Here is a 24,460-nt window from a genome sequence, read left to right as displayed (position 1 = left end):
CCCTATTCACGTGTGGACTGCTATTAACAATTTGCGTTACATGATCCTAGCTAAAATTCTGCGTATACAATTCCAACTACCGGCTCGTACACATTCCTAGAAACGAGCGCAAAACACAGCGTCAGGTTCCACCGAGACTCGAACTCGGATCGCTGGATTCAAAGTCCAGAGTGCTAACCATTACACCATGGAACCGGATGCCTGTAGCGGTCTTCAGTTCAGTAGCATCATGTCATTAAGCCGATGAGATGCGATGTTATTTCATGTAGCGTCCTCAGGAAGTGTTTGCGTGGCAAATGAAGCAACCAAGTAGGCTGAAAGTGGAAGGTGCACCTTCGAATGTAGCAAGAATTCTTGCCAGTATTCGTACATCAAGTGATGTCGAAGGCTCAGGTAATCAAAATCGCGCAACGGCCACTTTCGTATGGTGCATGCATTGTGCTGGAAGCAGCCTAGCTATGGAAACAGCTATGGACACAGAGTACTGGCGAAAACTGCGTGCTGACACAGAACGCTACGTAGTGGGCGGATAGTGCGTGACACGATAACATTTGCACTTCACACGGTCGAAATACTAACACACAACTCTAGCAGCTCTTTGAGCATTCACATACACTGGTGTTCAGCACAGCTCATGTTGTGGGTGTCGGATTAAGAAAGCTCTTTGAGAATATGGTCCAGATTGTATGCTGCAACTAGCAAGTGCGGCAAGATGTCAGTAGGTGGCGGGGTGCAGACGTGCTTCCTTGTGCGGCCTGTTGGTCTAGGGGTATGATTCCTGCTTTGGGTGCAGGAGGTTCCGGGTTCATATCCCGGACAGGCCCTACTTTTCACTTTCGCGACAACCAAACACTACGTTAAACTTGCGAGTCTCTGAAAGTAAGCCACGCAACAGGACAAACTGCATGTGGGCCACCGGCCCAAGAGACTGGCAAGTGCGTCATGTGGAAAGCAATCTACGTGGCAGGATTAAGCCGTCTTCGCTCACTTATATCTATACGTAAAGACTGGCACGTACAGCGATTCTATTCGTTTCCCAGGAACTAGTACATCGCATGCACGTTTGTTAAATGCATGCGCATGCAGCACCCAAAACGGAGAGATGTCTTTCCTGCTGGGAGAAACAGCTGAGGGCGTCTTCTCGCAGTTGAACCCGTTTCGTTCCGTTATTAATCCTAGTATCAAAAGCATAAGCATTTGGAGCGTTCCCTATTCACGTGTGGACTGCTATTAACAATTTGCGTTACATGATCCTAGCTAAAATTCTGCGTATACAATTCCAACTACCGGCTCGTACACATTTCTAGAAACGAGCGCAAAACACAGCGTCAGGTTCCACCGAGACTCGAACTCGGATCGCTGGATTCAAAGTCCAGAGTGCTAACCATTACACCATGGAACCGGATGCCTGTAGCGGTCTTCAGTTCAGTAGCATCATGTCATTAAGCCGATGAGATGCGATGTTATTTCATGTAGCGTCCTCAGGAAGTGTTTGCGTGGCAAATGAAGCAACCAAGTAGGCTGAAAGTGGAAGGTGCACCTTCGAATGTAGCAAGAATTCTTGCCAGTATTCGTACATCAAGTGATGTCGAAGGCTCAGGTAATCAAAATCGCGCAACGGCCACTTTCGTATGGTGCAAGCATTGTGCTGGAAGCAGCCTAGCTATGGAAACAGCTATGGACACAGAGTACTGGCGAAAACTGCGTGCTGACACAGAACGCTACGTAGTGGGCGGATAGTGCGTGACACGATAACATTTGCACTTCACACGGTCGAAATACTAACACACAACTCTAGCAGCTCTTTGAGCATTCACATACACTGGTGTTCAGCACAGCTCATGTTGTGGGTGTCGGATTAAGAAAGCTCTTTGAGAATATGGTCCAGATTGTATGCTGCAACTAGCAAGTGCGGCAAGATGTCAGTAGGTGGCGGGGTGCAGACGTGCTTCCTTGTGCGGCCTGTTGGTCTAGGGGTATGATTCCTGCTTTGGGTGCAGGAGGTTCCGGGTTCATATCCCGGACAGGCCCTACTTTTCACTTTCGCGACAACCAAACACTGCGTTAAACTTGCGAGTCTCTGAAAGTAAGCCACGCAACAGGACAAACTGCATGTGGGCCACCGGCCCAAGAGACTGGCAAGTGCGTCATGTGGAAAGCAATCTACGTGGCAGGATTAAGCCGTCTTCGCTCACTTATATCTATACGTAAAGACTGGCACGTACAGCGATTCTATTCGTTTCCCAGGAACTAGTACATCGCATGCACGTTTGTTAAATGCATGCGCATGCAGCACCCAAAACGGAGAGATGTCTTTCCTGCTGGGAGAAACAGCTGAGGGCGTCTTCTCGCAGTTGAACCCGTTTCGTTCCGTTATTAATCCTAGTATCAAAAGCATAAGCATTTGGAGCGTTCCCCATTCACGTGTGGACTGCTATTAACAATTTGCGTTACATGATCCTAGCTAAAATTCTGCATATACAATTCCAACTACCGGCTCGTACACATTTCTAGAAACGAGCGCAAAACACAGCGTCAGGTTCCACCGAGACTCGAACTCGGATCGCTGGATTCAAAGTCCAGAGTGCTAACCATTACACCATGGAACCGGATGCCTGTAGCGGTCTTCAGTTCAGTAGCATCATGTCATTAAGCCGATGAGATGCGATGTTATTTCATGTAGCGTCCTCAGGAAGTGTTTGCGTGGCAAATGAAGCAACCAAGTAGGCTGAAAGTGGAAGGTGCACCTTCGAATGTAGCAAGAATTCTTGCCAGTATTCGTACATCAAGTGATGTCGAAGGCTCAGGTAATCAAAATCGCGCAACGGCCACTTTCGTATGGTGCATGCATTGTGCTGGAAGCAGCCTAGCTATGGAAACAGCTATGGACACAGAGTACTGGCGAAAACTGCGTGCTGACACAGAACGCTACGTAGTGGGCGGATAGTGCGTGACACGATAACATTTGCACTTCACACGGTCGAAATACTGACACACAACTCTAGCAGCTCTTTGAGCATTCACATGCACTGGTGTTCAGCACAGCTCATGTTGTGGGTGTCGGATTAAGAAAGCTCTTTGAGAATATGGTCCAGATTGTATGCTGCAACTAGCAAGTGCGGCAAGATGTCAGTAGGTGGCGGGGTGCAGACGTGCTTCCTTGTGCGGCCTGTTGGTCTAGGGGTATGATTCCTGCTTTGGGTGCAGGAGGTTCCGGGTTCATATCCCGGACAGGCCCTACTTTTCACTTTCGCGACAACCAAACACTGCGTTAAACTTGCGAGTCTCTGAAAGTAAGCCACGCAACAGGACAAACTGCATGTGGGCCACCGGCCCAAGAGACTGGCAAGTGCGTCATGTGGAAAGCAATCTACGTGGCAGGATTAAGCCGTCTTCGCTCACTTATATCTATACGTAAAGACTGGCACGTACAGCGATTCTATTCGTTTCCCAGGAACTAGTACATCGCATGCACGTTTGTTAAATGCATGCGCATGCAGCACCCAAAACGGAGAGATGTCTTTCCTGCTGGGAGAAACAGCTGAGGGCGTCTTCTCGCAGTTGAACCCCTTTGGTTCCGTTATTAATCCTAGTATCAAAAGCATAAGCACTTGGAGCATTCCCCATTCACGTGTGGACTGCTATTAACAATTTGCGTTACATGATCCTAGCTAAAATTCTGCATATACAATTCCAACTACCGGCTCGTACACATTTCTAGAAACGAGCGCAAAACACAGCGTCAGGTTCCACCGAGACTCGAACTCGGATCGCTGGATTCAAAGTCCAGAGTGCTAACCATTACACCATGGAACCGCATGCCTGTAGCGGTCTTCAGTTCAGTAGCATCATGTCATTAAGCCGATGAGATGCGATGTTATTTCAAGTAGCGTCCTCAGGAAGTGTTTGCGTGGCAAATGAAGCAACCAAGTAGGCTGAAAGTGGAAGGTGCACCTTCGAATGTAGCAAGAATTCTTGCCAGTATTCGTACATCAAGTGATGTCGAAGGCTCAGGTAATCAAAATCGCGCAACGGCCACTTTCGTATGGTGCATGCATTGTGCTGGAAGCAGCCTAGCTATGGAAACAGCTATGGACACAGAGTACTGGCGAAAACTGCGTGCTGACACAGAACGCTACGTAGTGGGCGGATAGTGCGTGACACGATAACATTTGCACTTCACACGGTCGAAATACTGACACACAACTCTAGCAGCTCTTTGAGCATTCACATGCACTGGTGTTCAGCACAGCTCATGTTGTGGGTGTCGGATTAAGAAAGCTCTTTGAGAATATGGCCCAGATTGTATGCTGCAACTAGCAAGTGCGGCAAGATGTCAGTAGGTGGCGGGGTGCAGACGTGCTTCCTTGTGCGGCCTGTTGGTCTAGGGGTATGATTCCTGCTTTGGGTGCAGGAGGTCCCGGGTTCATAACCCGGACAGGCCCTACTTTTCACTATCGCGACAACCAAACACTACGTTAAACTTGCGAGTCTCTGAAAGTAAGCCACGCAACAGGACAAACTGCATTTGGGCCGCCGGCCCAAGAGACTGGCAAGTGCGTCATGTGGAAAGCAATCTACGTGGCAGGATTAAGCCGTCTTCGCTCACTTATATCTATACGTAAAGACTGGCACGTACAGCGATTCTATTCGTTTCCCAGGAACTAGTACATCGCATGCACGTTTGTTAAATGCATGCGCATGCAGCACCCAAAACGGAGAGATGTCTTTCCTGCTGGGAGAAACAGCTGAGGGCGTCTTCTCGCAGTTGAACCCCTTTGGTTCCGTTATTAATCCTAGTATCAAAAGCATAAGCATTTGGAGCGTTCCCCATTCACGTGTGGACTGCTATTAACAATTTGCGTTACATGATCCTAGCTAAAATTCTGCATATACAATTCCAACTACCGGCTCGTACACATTTCTAGAAACGAGCGCAAAACACAGCGTCAGGTTCCACCGAGACTCGAACTCGGATCGCTGGATTCAAAGTCCAGAGTGCTAACCATTACACCATGGAACCGGATGCCTGTAGCGGTCTTCAGTTCAGAAGCATCATGTCATTAAGCCGATGAGATGCGATGTTATTTCATGTAGCGTCCTCAGGAAGTGTTTGCGTGGCAAATGAAGCAACCAAGTAGGCTGAAAGTGGAAGGTGCACCTTCGAATGTAGCAAGAATTCTTGCCAGTATTCGTACATCAAGTGATGTCGAAGGCTCAGGTAATCAAAATCGCGCAACGGCCACTTTCGTATGGTGCATGCATTGTGCTGGAAGCAGCCTAGCTATGGAAACAGCTATGGACACAGAGTACTGGCGAAAACTGCGTGCTGACACAGAACGCTACGTAGTGGGCGGATAGTGCGTGACACGATAACATTTGCACTTCACACGGTCGAAATACTAACACACAACTCTAGCAGCTCTTTGAGCATTCACATACACTGGTGTTCAGCACAGCTCATGTTGTGGGTGTCGGATTAAGAAAGCTCTTTGAGAATATGGTCCAGATTGTATGCTGCAACTAGCAAGTGCGGCAAGATGTCAGTAGGTGGCGGGGTGCAGACGTGCTTCCTTGTGCGGCCTGTTGGTCTAGGGGTATGATTCCTGCTTTGGGTGCAGGAGGTTCCGGGTTCATATCCCGGACAGGCCCTACTTTTCACTTTCGCGACAACCAAACACTACGTTAAACTTGCGAGTCTCTGAAAGTAAGCCACGCAACAGGACAAACTGCATGTGGGCCACCGGCCCAAGAGACTGGCAAGTGCGTCATGTGGAAAGCAATCTACGTGGCAGGATTAAGCCGTCTTCGCTCACTTATATCTATACGTAAAGACTGGCACGTACAGCGATTCTATTCGTTTCCCAGGAACTAGTACATCGCATGCACGTTTGTTAAATGCATGCGCATGCAGCACCCAAAACGGAGAGATGTCTTTCCTGCTGGGAGAAACAGCTGAGGGCGTCTTCTCGCAGTTGAACCCGTTTCGTTCCGTTATTAATCCTAGTATCAAAAGCATAAGCATTTGGAGCGTTCCCTATTCACGTGTGGACTGCTATTAACAATTTGCGTTACATGATCCTAGCTAAAATTCTGCGTATACAATTCCAACTACCGGCTCGTACACATTTCTAGAAACGAGCGCAAAACACAGCGTCAGGTTCCACCGAGACTCGAACTCGGATCGCTGGATTCAAAATCCAGAGTGCTAACCATTACACCATGGAACCGGATGCCTGTAGCGGTCTTCAGTTCAGTAGCATCATGTCATTAAGCCGATGAGATGCGATGTTATTTCATGTAGCGTCCTCAGGAAGTGTTTGCGTGGCAAATGAAGCAACCAAGTAGGCTGAAAGTGGAAGGTGCACCTTCGAATGTAGCAAGAATTCTTGCCAGTATTCGTACATCAAGTGATGTCGAAGGCTCAGGTAATCAAAATCGCGCAACGGCCACTTTCGTATGGTGCATGCATTGTGCTGGAAGCAGCCTAGCTATGGAAACAGCTATGGACACAGAGTACTGGCGAAAACTGCGTGCTGACACAGAACGCTACGTAGTGGGCGGATAGTGCGTGACACGATAACATTTGCACTTCACACGGTCGAAATACTAACACACAACTCTAGCAGCTCTTTGAGCATTCACATACACTGGTGTTCAGCACAGCTCATGTTGTGGGTGTCGGATTAAGAAAGCTCTTTGAGAATATGGTCCAGATTGTATGCTGCAACTAGCAAGTGCGGCAAGATGTCAGTAGGTGGCGGGGTGCAGACGTGCTTCCTTGTGCGGCCTGTTGGTCTAGGGGTATGATTCCTGCTTTGGGTGCAGGAGGTTCCGGGTTCATATCCCGGACAGGCCCTACTTTTCACTTTCGCGACAACCAAACACTACGTTAAACTTGCGAGTCTCTGAAAGTAAGCCACGCAACAGGACAAACTGCATGTGGGCCACCGGCCCAAGAGACTGGCAAGTGCGTCATGTGGAAAGCAATCTACGTGGCAGGATTAAGCCGTCTTCGCTCACTTATATCTATACGTAAAGACTGGCACGTACAGCGATTCTATTCGTTTCCCAGGAACTAGTACATCGCATGCACGTTTGTTAAATGCATGCGCATGCAGCACCCAAAACGGAGAGATGTCTTTCCTGCTGGGAGAAACAGCTGAGGGCGTCTTCTCGCAGTTGAACCCCTTTCGTTCCGTTATTAATCCTAGTATCAAAAGCATAAGCATTTGGAGCGTTCCCCATTCACGTGTGGACTGCTATTAACAATTTGCGTTACATGATCCTAGCTAAAATTCTGCATATACAATTCCAACTACCGGCTCGTACACATTTCTAGAAACGAGCGCAAAACACAGCGTCAGGTTCCACCGAGACTCGAACTCGGATCGCTGGATTCAAAGTCCAGAGTGCTAACCATTACACCATGGAACCGGATGCCTGTAGCGGTCTTCAGTTCAGTAGCATCATGTCATTAAGCCGATGAGATGCGATGTTATTTCATGTAGCGTCCTCAGGAAGTGTTTGCGTGGCAAATGAAGCAACCAAGTAGGCTGAAAGTGGAAGGTGCACCTTCGAATGTAGCAAGAATTCTTGCCAGTATTCGTACATCAAGTGATGTCGAAGGCTCAGGTAATCAAAATCGCGCAACGGCCACTTTCGTATGGTGCATGCATTGTGCTGGAAGCAGCCTAGCTATGGAAACAGCTATGGACACAGAGTACTGGCGAAAACTGCGTGCTGACACAGAACGCTACGTAGTGGGCGGATAGTGCGTGACACGATAACATTTGCACTTCACACGGTCGAAATACTGACACACAACTCTAGCAGCTCTTTGAGCATTCACATGCACTGGTGTTCAGCACAGCTCATGTTGTGGGTGTCGGATTAAGAAAGCTCTTTGAGAATATGGTCCAGATTGTATGCTGCAACTAGCAAGTGCGGCAAGATGTCAGTAGGTGGCAGGGTGCAGACGTGCTTCCTTGTGCGGCCTGTTGGTCTAGGGGTATGATTCCTGCTTTGGGTGCAGGAGGTCCCGGGTTCATATCCCGGACAGGCCCTACTTTTCAGTTTCGCGACAACCAAACACTACGTTAAACTTGCGAGTCTCTGAAAGTAAGCCACGCAACAGGACAAACTGCATGTGGGCCACCGGCCCAAGAGACTGGCAAGTGCGTCATGTGGAAAGCAATCTACGTGGCAGGATTAAGCCGTCTTCGCTCACTTATATCTATACGTAAAGACTGGCACGTACAGCGATTCTATTCGTTTCCCAGGAACTAGTACATCGCATGCACGTTTGTTAAATGCATGCGCATGCAGCACCCAAAACGGAGAGATGTCTTTCCTGCTGGGAGAAACAGCTGAGGGCGTCTTCTCGCAGTTGAACCCCTTTGGTTCCGTTATTAATCCTAGTATCAAAAGCATAAGCACTTGGAGCATTCCCCATTCACGTGTGGACTGCTATTAACAATTTGCGTTACATGATCCTAGCTAAAATTCTGCATATACAATTCCAACTACCGGCTCGTACACATTTCTAGAAACGAGCGCAAAACACAGCGTCAGGTTCCACCGAGACTCGAACTCGGATCGCTGGATTCAAAGTCCAGAGTGCTAACCATTACACCATGGAACCGCATGCCTGTAGCGGTCTTCAGTTCAGTAGCATCATGTCATTAAGCCGATGAGATGCGATGTTATTTCAAGTAGCGTCCTCAGGAAGTGTTTGCGTGGCAAATGAAGCAACCAAGTAGGCTGAAAGTGGAAGGTGCACCTTCGAATGTAGCAAGAATTCTTGCCAGTATTCGTACATCAAGTGATGTCGAAGGCTCAGGTAATCAAAATCGCGCAACGGCCACTTTCGTATGGTGCATGCATTGTGCTGGAAGCAGCCTAGCTATGGAAACAGCTATGGACACAGAGTACTGGCGAAAACTGCGTGCTGACACAGAACGCTACGTAGTGGGCGGATAGTGCGTGACACGATAACATTTGCACTTCACACGGTCGAAATACTGACACACAACTCTAGCAGCTCTTTGAGCATTCACATGCACTGGTGTTCAGCACAGCTCATGTTGTGGGTGTCGGATTAAGAAAGCTCTTTGAGAATATGGCCCAGATTGTATGCTGCAACTAGCAAGTGCGGCAAGATGTCAGTAGGTGGCGGGGTGCAGACGTGCTTCCTTGTGCGGCCTGTTGGTCTAGGGGTATGATTCCTGCTTTGGGTGCAGGAGGTCCCGGGTTCATAACCCGGACAGGCCCTACTTTTCACTATCGCGACAACCAAACACTACGTTAAACTTGCGAGTCTCTGAAAGTAAGCCACGCAACAGGACAAACTGCATTTGGGCCGCCGGCCCAAGAGACTGGCAAGTGCGTCATGTGGAAAGCAATCTACGTGGCAGGATTAAGCCGTCTTCGCTCACTTATATCTATACGTAAAGACTGGCACGTACAGCGATTCTATTCGTTTCCCAGGAACTAGTACATCGCATGCACGTTTGTTAAATGCATGCGCATGCAGCACCCAAAACGGAGAGATGACTTTCCTGCTGGGAGAAACAGCTGAGGGCGTCTTCTCGCAGTTGAACCCCTTTCGTTCCGTTATTAATCCTAGTATCAAAAGCATAAGCATTTGGAGCGTTCCCCATTCACGTGTGGACTGCTATTAACAATTTGCGTTACATGATCCTAGCTAAAATTCTGCATATACAATTCCAACTACCGGCTCGTACACATTTCTAGAAACGAGCGCAAAACACAGCGTCAGGTTCCACCGAGACTCGAACTCGGATCGCTGGATTCAAAGTCCAGAGTGCTAACCATTACACCATGGAACCGGATGCCTGTAGCGGTCTTCAGTTCAGTAGCATCATGTCATTAAGCCGATGAGATGCGATGTTATTTCATGTAGCGTCCTCAGGAAGTGTTTGCGTGGCAAATGAAGCAACCAAGTAGGCTGAAAGTGGAAGGTGCACCTTCGAATGTAGCAAGAATTCGTGCCAGTATTCGTACATCAAGTGATGTCGAAGGCTCAGGTAATCAAAATCGCGCAACGGCCACTTTCGTATGGTGCATGCATTGTGCTGGAAGCAGCCTAGCTATGGAAACAGCTATGGACACAGAGTACTGGCGAAAACTGCGTGCTGACACAGAACGCTACGTAGTGGGCGGATAGTGCGTGACACGATAACATTTGCACTTCACACGGTCGAAATACTGACACACAACTCTAGCAGCTCTTTGAGCATTCACATGCACTGGTGTTCAGCACAGCTCATGTTGTGGGTGTCGGATTAAGAAAGCTCTTTGAGAATATGGTCCAGATTGTATGCTGCAACTAGCAAGTGCGGCAAGATGTCAATAGGTGGCGGGGTGCAGACGTGCTTCCTTGTGCGGCCTGTTGGTCTAGGGGTATGATTCCTGCTTTGGGTGCAGGAGGTTCCGGGTTCATATCCCGGACAGGCCCTACTTTTCAGTTTCGCGACAACCAAACACTACGTTAAACTTGCGAGTCTCTGAAAGTAAGCCACGCAACAGGACAAACTGCATGTGGGCCACCGGCCCAAGAGACTGGCAAGTGCGTCATGTGGAAAGCAATCTACGTGGCAGGATTAAGCCGTCTTCGCTCACTTATATCTATACGTAAAGACTGGCACGTACAGCGATTCTATTCGTTTCCCAGGAACTAGTACATCGCATGCACGTTTGTTAAATGCATGCGCATGCAGCACCCAAAACGGAGAGATGTCTTTCCTGCTGGGAGAAACAGCTGAGGGCGTCTTCTCGCAGTTGAACCCCTTTCGTTCCGTTATTAATCCTAGTATCAAAAGCATAAGCATTTGGAGCGTTCCCCATTCACGTGTGGACTGCTATTAACAATTTGCGTTACATGATCCTAGCTAAAATTCTGCATATACAATTCCAACTACCGGCTCGTACACATTTCTAGAAACGAGCGCAAAACACAGCGTCAGGTTCCACCGAGACTCGAACTCGGATCGCTGGATTCAAAGTCCAGAGTGCTAACCATTACACCATGGAACCGGATGCCTGTAGCGGTCTTCAGTTCAGTAGCATCATGTCATTAAGCCGATGAGATGCGATGTTATTTCAAGTAGCGTCCTCAGGAAGTGTTTGCGTGGCAAATGAAGCAACCAAGTAGGCTGAAAGTGGAAGGTGCACCTTCGAATGTAGCAAGAATTCTTGCCAGTATTCGTACATCAAGTGATGTCGAAGGCTCAGGTAATCAAAATCGCGCAACGGCCACTTTCGTATGGTGCATGCATTGTGCTGGAAGCAGCCTAGCTATGGAAACAGCTATGGACACAGAGTACTGGCGAAAACTGCGTGCTGACACAGAACGCTACGTAGTGGGCGGATAGTGCGTGACACGATAACATTTGCACTTCACACGGTCGAAATACTGACACACAACTCTAGCAGCTCTTTGAGCATTCACATGCACTGGTGTTCAGCACAGCTCATGTTGTGGGTGTCGGATTAAGAAAGCTCTTTGAGAATATGGCCCAGATTGTATGCTGCAACTAGCAAGTGCGGCAAGATGTCAGTAGGTGGCGGGGTGCAGACGTGCTTCCTTGTGCGGCCTGTTGGTCTAGGGGTATGATTCCTGCTTTGGGTGCAGGAGGTCCCGGGTTCATATCCCGGACAGGCCCTACTTTTCAGTTTCGCGACAACCAAACACTACGTTAAACTTGCGAGTCTCTGAAAGTAAGCCACGCAACAGGACAAACTGCATTTGGGCCGCCGGCCCAAGAGACTGGCAAGTGCGTCATGTGGAAAGCAATCTACGTGGCAGGATTAAGCCGTCTTCGCTCACTTATATCTATACGTAAAGACTGGCACGTACAGCGATTCTATTCGTTTCCCAGGAACTAGTACATCGCATGCACGTTTGTTAAATGCATGCGCATGCACCACCCAAAACGGAGAGATGTCTTTCCTGCTGGGAGAAACAGCTGAGGGCGTCTTCTCGCAGTTGAACCCCTTTCGTTCCGTTATTAATCCTAGTATCAAAAGCATAAGCATTTGGAGCGTTCCCCATTCACGTGTGGACTGCTATTAACAATTTGCGTTACATGATCCTAGCTAAAATTCTGCATATACAATTCCAACTACCGGCTCGTACACATTTCTAGAAACGAGCGCAAAACACAGCGTCAGGTTCCACCGAGACTCGAACTCGGATCGCTGGATTCAAAGTCCAGAGTGCTAACCATTACACCATGGAACCGGATGCCTGTAGCTGTCTTCAGTTCAGTAGCATCATGTCATTAAGCCGATGAGATGCGATGTTATTTCATGTAGCGTCCTCAGGAAGTGTTTGCGTGGCAAATGAAGCAACCAAGTAGGCTGAAAGTGGAAGGTGCACCTTCGAATGTAGCAAGAATTCTTGCCAGTATTCGTACATCAAGTGATGTCGAAGGCTCAGGTAATCAAAATCGCGCAACGGCCACTTTCGTATGGTGCATGCATTGTGCTGGAAGCAGCCTAGCTATGGAAACAGCTATGGACACAGAGTACTGGCGAAAACTGCGTGCTGACACAGAACGCTACGTAGTGGGCGGATAGTGCGTGACACGATAACATTTGCACTTCACACGGTCGAAATACTGACACACAACTCTAGCAGCTCTTTGAGCATTCACATGCACTGGTGTTCAGCACAGCTCATGTTGTGGGTGTCGGATTAAGAAAGCTCTTTGAGAATATGGCCCAGATTGTATGCTGCAACTAGCAAGTGCGGCAAGATGTCAGTAGGTGGCGGGGTGCAGACGTGCTTCCTTGTGCGGCCTGTTGGTCTAGGGGTATGATTCCTGCTTTGGGTGCAGGAGGTCCCGGGTTCATAACCCGGACAGGCCCTACTTTTCACTTTCGCGACAACCAAACACTACGTTAAACTTGCGAGTCTCTGAAAGTAAGCCACGCAACAGGACAAACTGCATTTGGGCCGCCGGCCTAAGAGACTGGCAAGTGCGTCATGTGGAAAGCAATCTACGTGGCAGGATTAAGCCGTCTTCGCTCACTTATATCTATACGTAAAGACTGGCACGTACAGCGATTCTATTCGTTTCCCAGGAACTAGTACATCGCATGCACGTTTGTTAAATGCATGCGCATGCAGCACCCAAAACGGAGAGATGACTTTCCTGCTGGGAGAAACAGCTGAGGGCGTCTTCTCGCAGTTGAACCCCTTTCGTTCCGTTATTAATCCTAGTATCAAAAGCATAAGCATTTGGAGCGTTCCCCATTCACGTGTGGACTGCTATTAACAATTTGCGTTACATGATCCTAGCTAAAATTCTGCATATACAATTCCAACTACCGGCTCGTACACATTTCTAGAAACGAGCGCAAAACACAGCGTCAGGTTCCACCGAGACTCGAACTCGGATCGCTGGATTCAAAGTCCAGAGTGCTAACCATTACACCATGGAACCGGATGCCTGTAGCGGTCTTCAGTTCAGTAGCATCATGTCATTAAGCCGATGAGATGCGATGTTATTTCAAGTAGCGTCCTCAGGAAGTGTTTGCGTGGCAAATGAAGCAACCAAGTAGGCTGAAAGTGGAAGGTGCACCTTCGAATGTAGCAAGAATTCTTGCCAGTATTCGTACATCAAGTGATGTCGAAGGCTCAGGTAATCAAAATCGCGCAACGGCCACTTTCGTATGGTGCATGCATTGTGCTGGAAGCAGCCTAGCTATGGAAACAGCTATGGACACAGAGTACTGGCGAAAACTGCGTGCTGACACAGAACGCTACGTAGTGGGCGGATAGTGCGTGACACGATAACATTTGCACTTCACACGGTCGAAATACTGACACACAACTCTAGCAGCTCTTTGAGCATTCACATGCACTGGTGTTCAGCACAGCTCATGTTGTGGGTGTCGGATTAAGAAAGCTCTTTGAGAATATGGCCCAGATTGTATGCTGCAACTAGCAAGTGCGGCAAGATGTCAGTAGGTGGCGGGGTGCAGACGTGCTTCCTTGTGCGGCCTGTTGGTCTAGGGGTATGATTCCTGCTTTGGGTGCAGGAGGTCCCGGGTTCATATCCCGGACAGGCCCTACTTTTCAGTTTCGCGACAACCAAACACTACGTTAAACTTGCGAGTCTCTGAAAGTAAGCCACGCAACAGGACAAACTGCATTTGGGCCGCCGGCCCAAGAGACTGGCAAGTGCGTCATGTGGAAAGCAATCTACGTGGCAGGATTAAGCCGTCTTCGCTCACTTATATCTATACGTAAAGACTGGCACGTACAGCGATTCTATTCGTTTCCCAGGAACTAGTACATCGCATGCACGTTTGTTAAATGCATGCGCATGCACCACCCAAAACGGAGAGATGTCTTTCCTGCTGGGAGAAACAGCTGAGGGCGTCTTCTCGCAGTTGAACCCCTTTCGTTCCGTTATTAATCCTAGTATCAAAAGCATAAGCATTTGGAGCGTTCCCCATTCACGTGTGGACTGCTATTAACAATTTGCGTTACATGATCCTAGCTAAAATTCTGCATATACAATTCCAACTACCGGCTCGTACACATTTCTAGAAACGAGCGCAAAACACAGCGTCAGGTTCCACCGAGACTCGAACTCGGATCGCTGGATTCAAAGTCCAGAGTGCTAACCATTACACCATGGAACCGGATGCCTGTAGCTGTCTTCAGTTCAGTAGCATCATGTCATTAAGCCGATGAGATGCGATGTTATTTCATGTAGCGTCCTCAGGAAGTGTTTGCGTGGCAAATGAAGCAACCAAGTAGGCTGAAAGTGGAAGGTGCACCTTCGAATGTAGCAAGAATTCTTGCCAGTATTCGTACATCAAGTGATGTCGAAGGCTCAGGTAATCAAAATCGCGCAACGGCCACTTTCGTATGGTGCATGCATTGTGCTGGAAGCAGCCTAGCTATGGAAACAGCTATGGACACAGAGTACTGGCGAAAACTGCGTGCTGACACAGAACGCTACGTAGTGGGCGGATAGTGCGTGACACGATAACATTTGCACTTCACACGGTCGAAATACTGACACACAACTCTAGCAGCTCTTTGAGCATTCACATGCACTGGTGTTCAGCACAGCTCATGTTGTGGGTGTCGGATTAAGAAAGCTCTTTGAGAATATGGCCCAGATTGTATGCTGCAACTAGCAAGTGCGGCAAGATGTCAGTAGGTGGCGGGGTGCAGACGTGCTTCCTTGTGCGGCCTGTTGGTCTAGGGGTATGATTCCTGCTTTGGGTGCAGGAGGTCCCGGGTTCATAACCCGGACAGGCCCTACTTTTCACTTTCGCGACAACCAAACACTACGTTAAACTTGCGAGTCTCTGAAAGTAAGCCACGCAACAGGACAAACTGCATTTGGGCCGCCGGCCCAAGAGACTGGCAAGTGCGTCATGTGGAAAGCAATCTACGTGGCAGGATTAAGCCGTCTTCGCTCACTTATATCTATACGTAAAGACTGGCACGTACAGCGATTCTATTCGTTTCCCAGGAACTAGTACATCGCATGCACGTTTGTTAAATGCATGCGCATGCAGCACCCAAAACGGAGAGATGTCTTTCCTGCTGGGAGAAACAGCTGAGGGCGTCTTCTCGCAGTTGAACCCCTTTCGTTCCGTTATTAATCCTAGTATCAAAAGCATAAGCATTTGGAGCGTTCCCCATTCACGTGTGGACTGCTATTAACAATTTGCGTTACATGATCCTAGCTAAAATTCTGCATATACAATTCCAACTACCGGCTCGTACACATTTCTAGAAACGAGCGCAAAACACAGCGTCAGGTTCCACCGAGACTCGAACTCGGATCGCTGGATTCAAAGTCCAGAGTGCTAACCATTACACCATGGAACCGGATGCCTGTAGCGGTCTTCAGTTCAGTAGCATCATGTCATTAAGCCGATGAGATGCGATGTTATTTCATGTAGCGTCCTCAGGAAGTGTTTGCGTGGCAAATGAAGCAACCAAGTAGGCTGAAAGTGGAAGGTGCACCTTCGAATGTAGCAAGAATTCTTGCCAGTATTCGTACATCAAGTGATGTCGAAGGCTCAGGTATTCAAAATCGCGCAACGGCCACTTTCGTATGGTGCATGCATTGTGCTGGAAGCAGCCTAGCTATGGAAACAGCTATGGACACAGAGTACTGGCGAAAACTGCGTGCTGACACAGAACGCTACGTAGTGGGCGGATAGTGCGTGACACGATAACATTTGCACTTCACACGGTCGAAATACTAACACACAACTCTAGCAGCTCTTTGAGCATTCACATACACTGGTGTTCAGCACAGCTCATGTTGTGGGTGTCGGATTAAGAAAGCTCTTTGAGAATATGGTCCAGATTGTATGCTGCAACTAGCAAGTGCGGCAAGATGTCAGTAGGTGGCGGGGTGCAGACGTGCTTCCTTGTGCGGCCTGTTGGTCTAGGGGTATGATTCCTGCTTTGGGTGCAGGAGGTTCCGGGTTCATATCCCGGACAGGCCCTACTTTTCACTTTCGCGACAACCAAACACTACGTTAAACTTGCGAGTCTCTGAAAGTAAGCCACGCAACAGGACAAACTGCATGTGGGCCACCGGCCCAAGAGACTGGCAAGTGCGTCATGTGGAAAGCAATCTACGTGGCAGGATTAAGCCGTCTTCGCTCACTTATATCTATACGTAAAGACTGGCACGTACAGCGATTCTATTCGTTTCCCAGGAACTAGTACATCGCATGCACGTTTGTTAAATGCATGCGCATGCAGCACCCAAAACGGAGAGATGTCTTTCCTGCTGGGAGAAACAGCTGAGGGCGTCTTCTCGCAGTTGAACCCCTTTGGTTCCGTTATTAATCCTAGTATCAAAAGCATAAGCATTTGGAGCGTTCCCCATTCACGTGTGGACTGCTATTAACAATTTGCGTTACATGATCCTAGCTAAAATTCTGCATATACAATTCCAATTACCGGCTCGTACACATTTCTAGAAACGAGCGCAAAACACAGCGTCAGGTTCCACCGAGACTCGAACTCGGATCGCTGGATTCAAAGTCCAGAGTGCTAACCATTACACCATGGAACCGGATGCCTGTAGCGGTCTTCAGTTCAGTAGCATCATGTCATTAAGCCGATGAGATGCGATGTTATTTCATGTAGCGTCCTCAGGAAGTGTTTGCGTGGCAAATGAAGCAACCAAGTAGGCTGAAAGTGGAAGGTGCACCTTCGAATGTAGCAAGATTTCTTGCCAGTATTCGTACATCAAGTGATGTCGAAGGCTCAGGTAATCAAAATCGCGCAACGGCCACTTTCGTATGGTGCATGCATTGTGCTGGAAGCAGCCTAGCTATGGAAACAGCTATGGACACAGAGTACTGGCGAAAACTGCGTGCTGACACAGAACGCTACGTAGTGGGCGGATAGTGCGTGACACGATAACATTTGCACTTCACACGGTCGAAATACTGACACACAACTCTAGCAGCTCTTTGAGCATTCACATGCACTGGTGTTCAGCACAGCTCATGTTGTGGGTGTCGGATTAAGAAAGCTCTTTGAGAATATGGTCCAGATTGTATGCTGCAACTAGCAAGTGCGGCAAGATGTCAGTAGGTGGCGGGGTGCAGACGTGCTTCCTTGTGCGGCCTGTTGGTCTAGGGGTATGATTCCTGCTTTGGGTGCAGGAGGTCCCGGGTTCATATCCCGGACAGGCCCTACTTTTCAGTTTCGCGACAACCAAACACTACGTTAAACTTGCGAGTCTCTGAAAGTAAGCCACGCAACAGGACAAACTGCATGTGGGCCACCGGCCCAAGAGACTGGCAAGTGCGTCATGTGGAAAGCAATCTACGTGGCAGGATTAAGCCGTCTTCGCTCACTTATATCTATACGTAAAGACTGGCACGTACAGCGATTCTATTCGTTTCCCAGGAACTAGTACATCGCATGCACGTTTGTTAAATGCATGCGCATGCAGCACCCAAAACGGAGAGATGTCTTTCCTGCTGGGAGAAACAGCTGAGGGCGTCTTCTCGCAGTTGAACCCCTTTCGTTCCGTTATTAATCCTAGTATCAAAAGCATAAGCATTTGGAGCGTTCCCCATTCACGTGTGGACTGCTATTAACAATTTGCGAACTCGGATCGCTGGATTCAAAGTCCAGAGTGCTAACCATTACACCATGGAACCGGATGCCTGTAGCGGTCTTCAGTTCAGTAGCATCATGTCATTAAGCCGATGAGATGCGATGTTATTTCATGTAGCGTCCTCAGGAAGTGTTTGCGTGGCAAATGAAGCAACCAAGTAGGCTGAAAGTGGAAGGTGCACCTTCGAATGTAGCAAGAATTCGTGCCAGTATTCGTACATAAAGTGATGTCGAAGGCTCAGGTAATCAAAATCGCGCAACGGCCACTTTCGTATGGTGCATGCATTGTGCTGGAAGCAGCCTAGCTATGGAAACAGCTATGGACACAGAGTACTGGCGAAAACTGCGTGCTGACACAGAACGCTACGTAGTGGGCGGATAGTGCGTGACACGATAACATTTGCACTTCACACGGTCGAAATACTGACACACAACTCTAGCAGCTCTTTGAGCATTCACATGCACTGGTGTTCAGCACAGCTCATGTTGTGGGTGTCGGATTAAGAAAGCTCTTTGAGAATATGGTCCAGATTGTATGCTGCAACTAGCAAGTGCGGCAAGATGTCAATAGGTGGCGGGGTGCAGACGTGCTTCCTTGTGCGGCCTGTTGGTCTAGGGGTATGATTCCTGCTTTGGGTGCAGGAGGTTCCGGGTTCATATCCCGGACAGGCCCTACTTTTCAGTTTCGCGACAACCAAACACTACGTTAAACTTGCGAGTCTCTGAAAGTAAGCCACGCAACAGGACAAACTGCATGTGGGCCACCGGCCCAAGAGACTGGCAAGTGCGTCATGTGGAAAGCAATCTACGTGGCAGGTTTAAGCCGTCTTCGCTCACTTATATCTATACGTAAAGACTGGCACGTACAGCGATTCTATTCGTTTCCCAGGAACTAGTACATCGCATGCACGTTTGTTAAATGCATGCGCATGCAGCACCCAAAACGGAGAGATGTCTTTCCTGCTGGGAGAAACAGCTGAGGGCGTCTTCTCGCAGTTGAACCCCTTTCGTTCCGTTATTAATCCTAGTATCAAAAGCATAAGCATTTGGAGCGTTCCCCATTCACGTGTGGACTGCTATTAACAATTTGCGTTACATGATCCTAGCTAAAATTCTGCATATACAATTCCAACTACCGGCTCGTACACATTTCTAGAAACGAGCGCAAAACACAGCGTCAGGTTCCACCGAGACTCGAACTCGGATCGCTGGATTCAAAGTCCAGAGTGCTAACCATTACACCATGGAACCGGATGCCTGTAGCGGTCTTCAGTTCAGTAGCATCATGTCATTAAGCCGATGAGATGCGATGTTATTTCAAGTAGCGTCCTCAGGAAGTGTTTGCGTGGCAAATGAAGCAACCAAGTAGGCTGAAAGTGGAAGGTGCACCTTCGAATGTAGCAAGAATTCTTGCCAGTATTCGTACATCAAGTGATGTCGAAGGCTCAGGTAATCAAAATCGCGCAACGGCCACTTTCGTATGGTGCATGCATTGTGCTGGAAGCAGCCTAGCTATGGAAACAGCTATGGACACAGAGTACTGGCGAAAACTGCGTGCTGACACAGAACGCTACGTAGTGGGCGGATAGTGCGTGACACGATAACATTTGCACTTCACACGGTCGAAATACTGACACACAACTCTAGCAGCTCTTTGAGCATTCACATGCACTGGTGTTCAGCACAGCTCATGTTGTGGGTGTCGGATTAAGAAAGCTCTTTGAGAATATGGTCCAGATTGTATGCTGCAACTAGCAAGTGCGGCAAGATGTCAGTAGGTGGCGGGGTGCAGACGTGCTTCCTTGTGCGGCCTGTTGGTCTAGGGGTATGATTCCTGCTTTGGGTGCAGGAGGTCCCGGGTTCATATCCCGGACAGGCCCTACTTTTCAGTTTCGCGACAACCAAACACTACGTTAAACTTGCGAGTCTCTGAAAGTAAGCCACGCAACAGGACAAACTGCATTTGGGCCGCCGGCCCAAGAGACTGGCAAGTGCGTCATGTGGAAAGCAATCTACGTGGCAGGATTAAGCCGTCTTCGCTCACTTATATCTATACGTAAAGACTGGCACGTACAGCGATTCTATTCGTTTCCCAGGAACTAGTACATCGCATGCACGTTTGTTAAATGCATGCGCATGCAGCACCCAAAACGGAGAGATGTCTTTCCTGCTGGGAGAAACAGCTGAGGGCGTCTTCTCGCAGTTGAACCCCTTTCGTTCCGTTATTAATCCTAGTATCAAAAGCATAAGCATTTGGAGCGTTCCCCATTCACGTGTGGACTGCTATTAACAATTTGCGTTACATGATCCTAGCTAAAATTCTGCATATACAATTCCAACTACCGGCTCGTACACATTTCTAGAAACGAGCGCAAAACACAGCGTCAGGTTCCACCGAGACTCGAACTCGGATCGCTGGATTCAAAGTCCAGAGTGCTAACCATTACACCATGGAACCGGATGCCTGTAGCGGTCTTCAGTTCAGTAGCATCATGTCATTAAGCCGATGAGATGCGATGTTATTTCATGTAGCGTCCTCAGGAAGTGTTTGCGTGGCAAATGAAGCAACCAAGTAGGCTGAAAGTGGAAGGTGCACCTTCGAATGTAGCAAGAATTCTTGCCAGTATTCGTACATCAAGTGATGTCGAAGGCTCAGGTAATCAAAATCGCGCAACGGCCACTTTCGTATGGTGCATGCATTGTGCTGGAAGCAGCCTAGCTATGGAAACAGCTATGGACACAGAGTACTGGCGAAAACTGCGTGCTGACACAGAACGCTACGTAGTGGGCGGATAGTGCGTGACACGATAACATTTGCACTTCACACGGTCGAAATACTGACACACAACTCTAGCAGCTCTTTGAGCATTCACATGCACTGGTGTTCAGCACAGCTCATGTTGTGGGTGTCGGATTAAGAAAGCTCTTTGAGAATATGGTCCAGATTGTATGCTGCAACTAGCAAGTGCGGCAAGATGTCAGTAGGTGGCGGGGTGCAGACGTGCTTCCTTGTGCGGCCTGTTGGTCTAGGGGTATGATTCCTGCTTTGGGTGCAGGAGGTCCCGGGTTCATATCCCGGACAGGCCCTACTTTTCAGTTTCGCGACAACCAAACACTACGTTAAACTTGCGAGTCTCTGAAAGTAAGCCACGCAACAGGACAAACTGCATTTGGGCCGCCGGCCCAAGAGACTGGCAAGTGCGTCATGTGGAAAGCAATCTACGTGGCAGGATTAAGCCGTCTTCGCTCACTTATATCTATACGTAAAGACTGGCACGTACAGCGATTCTATTCGTTTCCCAGGAACTAGTACATCGCATGCACGTTTGTTAAATGCATGCGCATGCAGCACCCAAAACGGAGAGATGTCTTTCCTGCTGGGAGAAACAGCTGAGGGCGTCTTCTCGCAGTTGAACCCCTTTCGTTCCGTTATTAATCCTAGTATCAAAAGCATAAGCATTTGGAGCGTTCCCCATTCACGTGTGGACTGCTATTAACAATTTGCGTTACATGATCCTAGCTAAAATTCTGCATATACAATTCCAACTACCGGCTCGTACACATTTCTAGAAACGAGCGCAAAACACAGCGTCAGGTTCCACCGAGACTCGAACTCGGATCGCTGGATTCAAAGTCCAGAGTGCTAACCATTACACCATGGAACCGGATGCCTGTAGCTGTCTTCAGTTCAGTAGCATCATGTCATTAAGCCGATGAGATGCGATGTTATTTCATGTAGCGTCCTCAGGAAGTGTTTGCGTGGCAAATGAAGCAACCAAGTAGGCTGAAAGTGGAAGGTGCACCTTCGAATGTAGCAAGAATTCTTGCCAGTATTCGTACATCAAGTGATGTCGAAGGCTCAGGTAATCAAAATCGCGCAACGGCCACTTTCGTATGGTGCATGCATTGTGCTGGAAGCAGCCTAGCTATGGAAACAGCTATGGACACAGAGTACTGGCGAAAACTGCGTGCTGACACAGAACGCTACGTAGTGGGCGGATAGTGCGTGACACGATAACATTTGCACTTCACACGGTCGAAATACTGACACACAACTCTAGCAGCTCTTTGAGCATTCACATGCACTGGTGTTCAGCACAGCTCATGTTGTGGGTGTCGGATTAAGAAAGCTCTTTGAGAATATGGTCCAGATTGTATGCTGCAACTAGCAAGTGCGGCAAGATGTCAGTAGGTGGCGGGGTGCAGACGTGCTTCCTTGTGCGGCCTGTTGGTCTAGGGGTATGATTCCTGCTTTGGGTGCAGGAGGTCCCGGGTTCATATCCCGGACAGGCCCTACTTTTCAGTTTCGCGACAACCAAACACTACGTTAAACTTGCGAGTCTCTGAAAGTAAGCCACGCAACAGGACAAACTGCATGTGGGCCACCGGCCCAAGAGACTGGCAAGTGCGTCATGTGGAAAGCAATCTACGTGGCAGGATTAAGCCGTCTTCGCTCACTTATATCTATACGTAAAGACTGGCACGTACAGCGATTCTATTCGTTTCCCAGGAACTAGTACATCGCATGCACGTTTGTTAAATGCATGCGCATGCAGCACCCAAAACGGAGAGATGTCTTTCCTGCTGGGAGAAACAGCTGAGGGCGTCTTCTCGCAGTTGAACCCCTTTCGTTCCGTTATTAATCCTAGTATCAAAAGCATAAGCATTTGGAGCGTTCCCCATTCACGTGTGGACTGCTATTAACAATTTGCGTTACATGATCCTAGCTAAAATTCTGCATATACAATTCCAACTACCGGCTCGTACACATTTCTAGAAACGAGCGCAAAACACAGCGTCAGGTTCCACCGAGACTCGAACTCGGATCGCTGGATTCAAAGTCCAGAGTGCTAACCATCACACCATGGAACCGGATGCCTGTAGCGGTCTTCAGTTCAGTAGCATCATGTCATTAAGCCGATGAGATGCGATGTTATTTCATGTAGCGTCCTCAGGAAGTGTTTGCGTGGCAAATGAAGCAACCAAGTAGGCTGAAAGTGGAAGGTGCACCTTCGAATGTAGCAAGAATTCTTGCCAGTATTCGTACATCAAGTGATGTCGAAGGCTCAGGTAATCAAAATCGCGCAACGGCCACTTTCGTATGGTGCATGCATTGTGCTGGAAGCAGCCTAGCTATGGAAACAGCTATGGACACAGAGTACTGGCGAAAACTGCGTGCTGACACAGAACGCTACGTAGTGGGCGGATAGTGCGTGACACGATAACATTTGCACTTCACACGGTCGAAATACTGACACACAACTCTAGCAGCTCTTTGAGCATTCACATGCACTGGTGTTCAGCACAGCTCATGTTGTGGGTGTCGGATTAAGAAAGCTCTTTGAGAATATGGTCCAGATTGTATGCTGCAACTAGCAAGTGCGGCAAGATGTCAGTAGGTGGCGGGGTGCAGACGTGCTTCCTTGTGCGGCCTGTTGGTCTAGGGGTATGATTCCTGCTTTGGGTGCAGGAGGTCCCGGGTTCATATCCCGGACAGGCCCTACTTTTCAGTTTCGCGACAACCAAACACTACGTTAAACTTGCGAGTCTCTGAAAGTAAGCCACGCAACAGGACAAACTGCATGTGGGCCACCGGCCCAAGAGACTGGCAAGTGCGTCATGTGGAAAGCAATCTACGTGGCAGGATTAAGCCGTCTTCGCTCACTTATATCTATACGTAAAGACTGGCACGTACAGCGATTCTATTCGTTTCCCAGGAACTAGTACATCGCATGCACGTTTGTTAAATGCATGCGCATGCAGCACCCAAAACGGAGAGATGTCTTTCCTGCTGGGAGAAACAGCTGAGGGCGTCTTCTCGCAGTTGAACCCCTTTGGTTCCGTTATTAATCCTAGTATCAAAAGCATAAGCATTTGGAGCGTTCCCCATTCACGTGTGGACTGCTATTAACAATTTGCGTTACATGATCCTAGCTAAAATTCTGCATATACAATTCCAACTACCGGCTCGTACACATTTCTAGAAACGAGCGCAAAACACAGCGTCAGGTTCCACCGAGACTCGAACTCGGATCGCTGGATTCAAAGTCCAGAGTGCTAACCATTACACCATGGAACCGGATGCCTGTAGCGGTCTTCAGTTCAGTAGCATCATGTCATTAAGCCGATGAGATGCGATGTTATTTCATGTAGCGTCCTCAGGAAGTGTTTGCGTGGCAAATGAAGCAACCAAGTAGGCTGAAAGTGGAAGGTGCACCTTCGAATGTAGCAAGAATTCTTGCCAGTATTCGTACATCAAGTGATGTCGAAGGCTCAGGTAATCAAAATCGCGCAACGGCCACTTTCGTA

At 48.5% G+C, this 24,460-nt stretch overlaps 40 non-coding genes across 40 annotated transcripts; 20 read left to right on the top strand and 20 right to left on the bottom strand.

The window, feature by feature from the left end:
* Positions 1-123: 123 nt before the first annotated feature.
* On the bottom strand, positions 124-195 carry Trnaq-uug (transfer RNA glutamine (anticodon UUG)). Its single transcript has one exon. It is a non-coding gene; the product is annotated as a tRNA-Gln (tRNA).
* Positions 196-752: 557 nt separating this feature from the next.
* Trnap-ugg (transfer RNA proline (anticodon UGG)) lies at positions 753-824 on the top strand. The gene has a single exon. It is a non-coding gene; the product is annotated as a tRNA-Pro (tRNA).
* A 506-nt stretch (positions 825-1,330) lies between these two features.
* Trnaq-uug (transfer RNA glutamine (anticodon UUG)) lies at positions 1,331-1,402 on the bottom strand. The gene has a single exon. It is a non-coding gene; the product is annotated as a tRNA-Gln (tRNA).
* Positions 1,403-1,959: 557 nt separating this feature from the next.
* Trnap-ugg (transfer RNA proline (anticodon UGG)) lies at positions 1,960-2,031 on the top strand. Its single transcript has one exon. It is a non-coding gene; the product is annotated as a tRNA-Pro (tRNA).
* Positions 2,032-2,537: 506 nt separating this feature from the next.
* Trnaq-uug (transfer RNA glutamine (anticodon UUG)) lies at positions 2,538-2,609 on the bottom strand. The gene has a single exon. It is a non-coding gene; the product is annotated as a tRNA-Gln (tRNA).
* Positions 2,610-3,166: 557 nt separating this feature from the next.
* Trnap-ugg (transfer RNA proline (anticodon UGG)) lies at positions 3,167-3,238 on the top strand. Its single transcript has one exon. It is a non-coding gene; the product is annotated as a tRNA-Pro (tRNA).
* Positions 3,239-3,744: 506 nt separating this feature from the next.
* Positions 3,745-3,816, bottom strand: Trnaq-uug (transfer RNA glutamine (anticodon UUG)). The gene has a single exon. It is a non-coding gene; the product is annotated as a tRNA-Gln (tRNA).
* Positions 3,817-4,373: 557 nt separating this feature from the next.
* On the top strand, positions 4,374-4,445 carry Trnap-ugg (transfer RNA proline (anticodon UGG)). The gene has a single exon. It is a non-coding gene; the product is annotated as a tRNA-Pro (tRNA).
* A 506-nt stretch (positions 4,446-4,951) lies between these two features.
* On the bottom strand, positions 4,952-5,023 carry Trnaq-uug (transfer RNA glutamine (anticodon UUG)). The gene has a single exon. It is a non-coding gene; the product is annotated as a tRNA-Gln (tRNA).
* A 557-nt stretch (positions 5,024-5,580) lies between these two features.
* Positions 5,581-5,652, top strand: Trnap-ugg (transfer RNA proline (anticodon UGG)). Its single transcript has one exon. It is a non-coding gene; the product is annotated as a tRNA-Pro (tRNA).
* A 506-nt stretch (positions 5,653-6,158) lies between these two features.
* Trnaq-uug (transfer RNA glutamine (anticodon UUG)) lies at positions 6,159-6,230 on the bottom strand. Its single transcript has one exon. It is a non-coding gene; the product is annotated as a tRNA-Gln (tRNA).
* A 557-nt stretch (positions 6,231-6,787) lies between these two features.
* Trnap-ugg (transfer RNA proline (anticodon UGG)) lies at positions 6,788-6,859 on the top strand. Its single transcript has one exon. It is a non-coding gene; the product is annotated as a tRNA-Pro (tRNA).
* A 506-nt stretch (positions 6,860-7,365) lies between these two features.
* Positions 7,366-7,437, bottom strand: Trnaq-uug (transfer RNA glutamine (anticodon UUG)). Its single transcript has one exon. It is a non-coding gene; the product is annotated as a tRNA-Gln (tRNA).
* A 557-nt stretch (positions 7,438-7,994) lies between these two features.
* Trnap-ugg (transfer RNA proline (anticodon UGG)) lies at positions 7,995-8,066 on the top strand. Its single transcript has one exon. It is a non-coding gene; the product is annotated as a tRNA-Pro (tRNA).
* Positions 8,067-8,572: 506 nt separating this feature from the next.
* Trnaq-uug (transfer RNA glutamine (anticodon UUG)) lies at positions 8,573-8,644 on the bottom strand. Its single transcript has one exon. It is a non-coding gene; the product is annotated as a tRNA-Gln (tRNA).
* Positions 8,645-9,201: 557 nt separating this feature from the next.
* On the top strand, positions 9,202-9,273 carry Trnap-ugg (transfer RNA proline (anticodon UGG)). Its single transcript has one exon. It is a non-coding gene; the product is annotated as a tRNA-Pro (tRNA).
* Positions 9,274-9,779: 506 nt separating this feature from the next.
* Trnaq-uug (transfer RNA glutamine (anticodon UUG)) lies at positions 9,780-9,851 on the bottom strand. Its single transcript has one exon. It is a non-coding gene; the product is annotated as a tRNA-Gln (tRNA).
* Positions 9,852-10,408: 557 nt separating this feature from the next.
* Trnap-ugg (transfer RNA proline (anticodon UGG)) lies at positions 10,409-10,480 on the top strand. Its single transcript has one exon. It is a non-coding gene; the product is annotated as a tRNA-Pro (tRNA).
* Positions 10,481-10,986: 506 nt separating this feature from the next.
* Trnaq-uug (transfer RNA glutamine (anticodon UUG)) lies at positions 10,987-11,058 on the bottom strand. The gene has a single exon. It is a non-coding gene; the product is annotated as a tRNA-Gln (tRNA).
* A 557-nt stretch (positions 11,059-11,615) lies between these two features.
* Positions 11,616-11,687, top strand: Trnap-ugg (transfer RNA proline (anticodon UGG)). Its single transcript has one exon. It is a non-coding gene; the product is annotated as a tRNA-Pro (tRNA).
* A 506-nt stretch (positions 11,688-12,193) lies between these two features.
* On the bottom strand, positions 12,194-12,265 carry Trnaq-uug (transfer RNA glutamine (anticodon UUG)). The gene has a single exon. It is a non-coding gene; the product is annotated as a tRNA-Gln (tRNA).
* A 557-nt stretch (positions 12,266-12,822) lies between these two features.
* Trnap-ugg (transfer RNA proline (anticodon UGG)) lies at positions 12,823-12,894 on the top strand. Its single transcript has one exon. It is a non-coding gene; the product is annotated as a tRNA-Pro (tRNA).
* Positions 12,895-13,400: 506 nt separating this feature from the next.
* Trnaq-uug (transfer RNA glutamine (anticodon UUG)) lies at positions 13,401-13,472 on the bottom strand. Its single transcript has one exon. It is a non-coding gene; the product is annotated as a tRNA-Gln (tRNA).
* A 557-nt stretch (positions 13,473-14,029) lies between these two features.
* Positions 14,030-14,101, top strand: Trnap-ugg (transfer RNA proline (anticodon UGG)). The gene has a single exon. It is a non-coding gene; the product is annotated as a tRNA-Pro (tRNA).
* Positions 14,102-14,607: 506 nt separating this feature from the next.
* Positions 14,608-14,679, bottom strand: Trnaq-uug (transfer RNA glutamine (anticodon UUG)). Its single transcript has one exon. It is a non-coding gene; the product is annotated as a tRNA-Gln (tRNA).
* Positions 14,680-15,236: 557 nt separating this feature from the next.
* Positions 15,237-15,308, top strand: Trnap-ugg (transfer RNA proline (anticodon UGG)). Its single transcript has one exon. It is a non-coding gene; the product is annotated as a tRNA-Pro (tRNA).
* A 506-nt stretch (positions 15,309-15,814) lies between these two features.
* Trnaq-uug (transfer RNA glutamine (anticodon UUG)) lies at positions 15,815-15,886 on the bottom strand. The gene has a single exon. It is a non-coding gene; the product is annotated as a tRNA-Gln (tRNA).
* Positions 15,887-16,443: 557 nt separating this feature from the next.
* On the top strand, positions 16,444-16,515 carry Trnap-ugg (transfer RNA proline (anticodon UGG)). The gene has a single exon. It is a non-coding gene; the product is annotated as a tRNA-Pro (tRNA).
* A 506-nt stretch (positions 16,516-17,021) lies between these two features.
* On the bottom strand, positions 17,022-17,093 carry Trnaq-uug (transfer RNA glutamine (anticodon UUG)). Its single transcript has one exon. It is a non-coding gene; the product is annotated as a tRNA-Gln (tRNA).
* Positions 17,094-17,650: 557 nt separating this feature from the next.
* Positions 17,651-17,722, top strand: Trnap-ugg (transfer RNA proline (anticodon UGG)). Its single transcript has one exon. It is a non-coding gene; the product is annotated as a tRNA-Pro (tRNA).
* Positions 17,723-18,752: 1,030 nt separating this feature from the next.
* Trnap-ugg (transfer RNA proline (anticodon UGG)) lies at positions 18,753-18,824 on the top strand. The gene has a single exon. It is a non-coding gene; the product is annotated as a tRNA-Pro (tRNA).
* Positions 18,825-19,330: 506 nt separating this feature from the next.
* Positions 19,331-19,402, bottom strand: Trnaq-uug (transfer RNA glutamine (anticodon UUG)). Its single transcript has one exon. It is a non-coding gene; the product is annotated as a tRNA-Gln (tRNA).
* A 557-nt stretch (positions 19,403-19,959) lies between these two features.
* Positions 19,960-20,031, top strand: Trnap-ugg (transfer RNA proline (anticodon UGG)). Its single transcript has one exon. It is a non-coding gene; the product is annotated as a tRNA-Pro (tRNA).
* Positions 20,032-20,537: 506 nt separating this feature from the next.
* On the bottom strand, positions 20,538-20,609 carry Trnaq-uug (transfer RNA glutamine (anticodon UUG)). The gene has a single exon. It is a non-coding gene; the product is annotated as a tRNA-Gln (tRNA).
* A 557-nt stretch (positions 20,610-21,166) lies between these two features.
* On the top strand, positions 21,167-21,238 carry Trnap-ugg (transfer RNA proline (anticodon UGG)). The gene has a single exon. It is a non-coding gene; the product is annotated as a tRNA-Pro (tRNA).
* Positions 21,239-21,744: 506 nt separating this feature from the next.
* Trnaq-uug (transfer RNA glutamine (anticodon UUG)) lies at positions 21,745-21,816 on the bottom strand. Its single transcript has one exon. It is a non-coding gene; the product is annotated as a tRNA-Gln (tRNA).
* Positions 21,817-22,373: 557 nt separating this feature from the next.
* On the top strand, positions 22,374-22,445 carry Trnap-ugg (transfer RNA proline (anticodon UGG)). The gene has a single exon. It is a non-coding gene; the product is annotated as a tRNA-Pro (tRNA).
* Positions 22,446-22,951: 506 nt separating this feature from the next.
* Trnaq-uug (transfer RNA glutamine (anticodon UUG)) lies at positions 22,952-23,023 on the bottom strand. The gene has a single exon. It is a non-coding gene; the product is annotated as a tRNA-Gln (tRNA).
* Positions 23,024-23,580: 557 nt separating this feature from the next.
* Positions 23,581-23,652, top strand: Trnap-ugg (transfer RNA proline (anticodon UGG)). The gene has a single exon. It is a non-coding gene; the product is annotated as a tRNA-Pro (tRNA).
* Positions 23,653-24,158: 506 nt separating this feature from the next.
* Trnaq-uug (transfer RNA glutamine (anticodon UUG)) lies at positions 24,159-24,230 on the bottom strand. Its single transcript has one exon. It is a non-coding gene; the product is annotated as a tRNA-Gln (tRNA).
* Between the last annotated feature and the right edge of the window lie 230 nt (positions 24,231-24,460).

This window comes from Schistocerca cancellata, chromosome 2 (assembly GCF_023864275.1).
Source record: "Schistocerca cancellata isolate TAMUIC-IGC-003103 chromosome 2, iqSchCanc2.1, whole genome shotgun sequence".
Classification (NCBI taxonomy): domain Eukaryota; kingdom Metazoa; phylum Arthropoda; class Insecta; order Orthoptera; family Acrididae; genus Schistocerca; species Schistocerca cancellata.
Note: the sequence above shows the minus strand (reverse complement) of the source record. Positions and strands in the feature narration are given on the sequence as shown.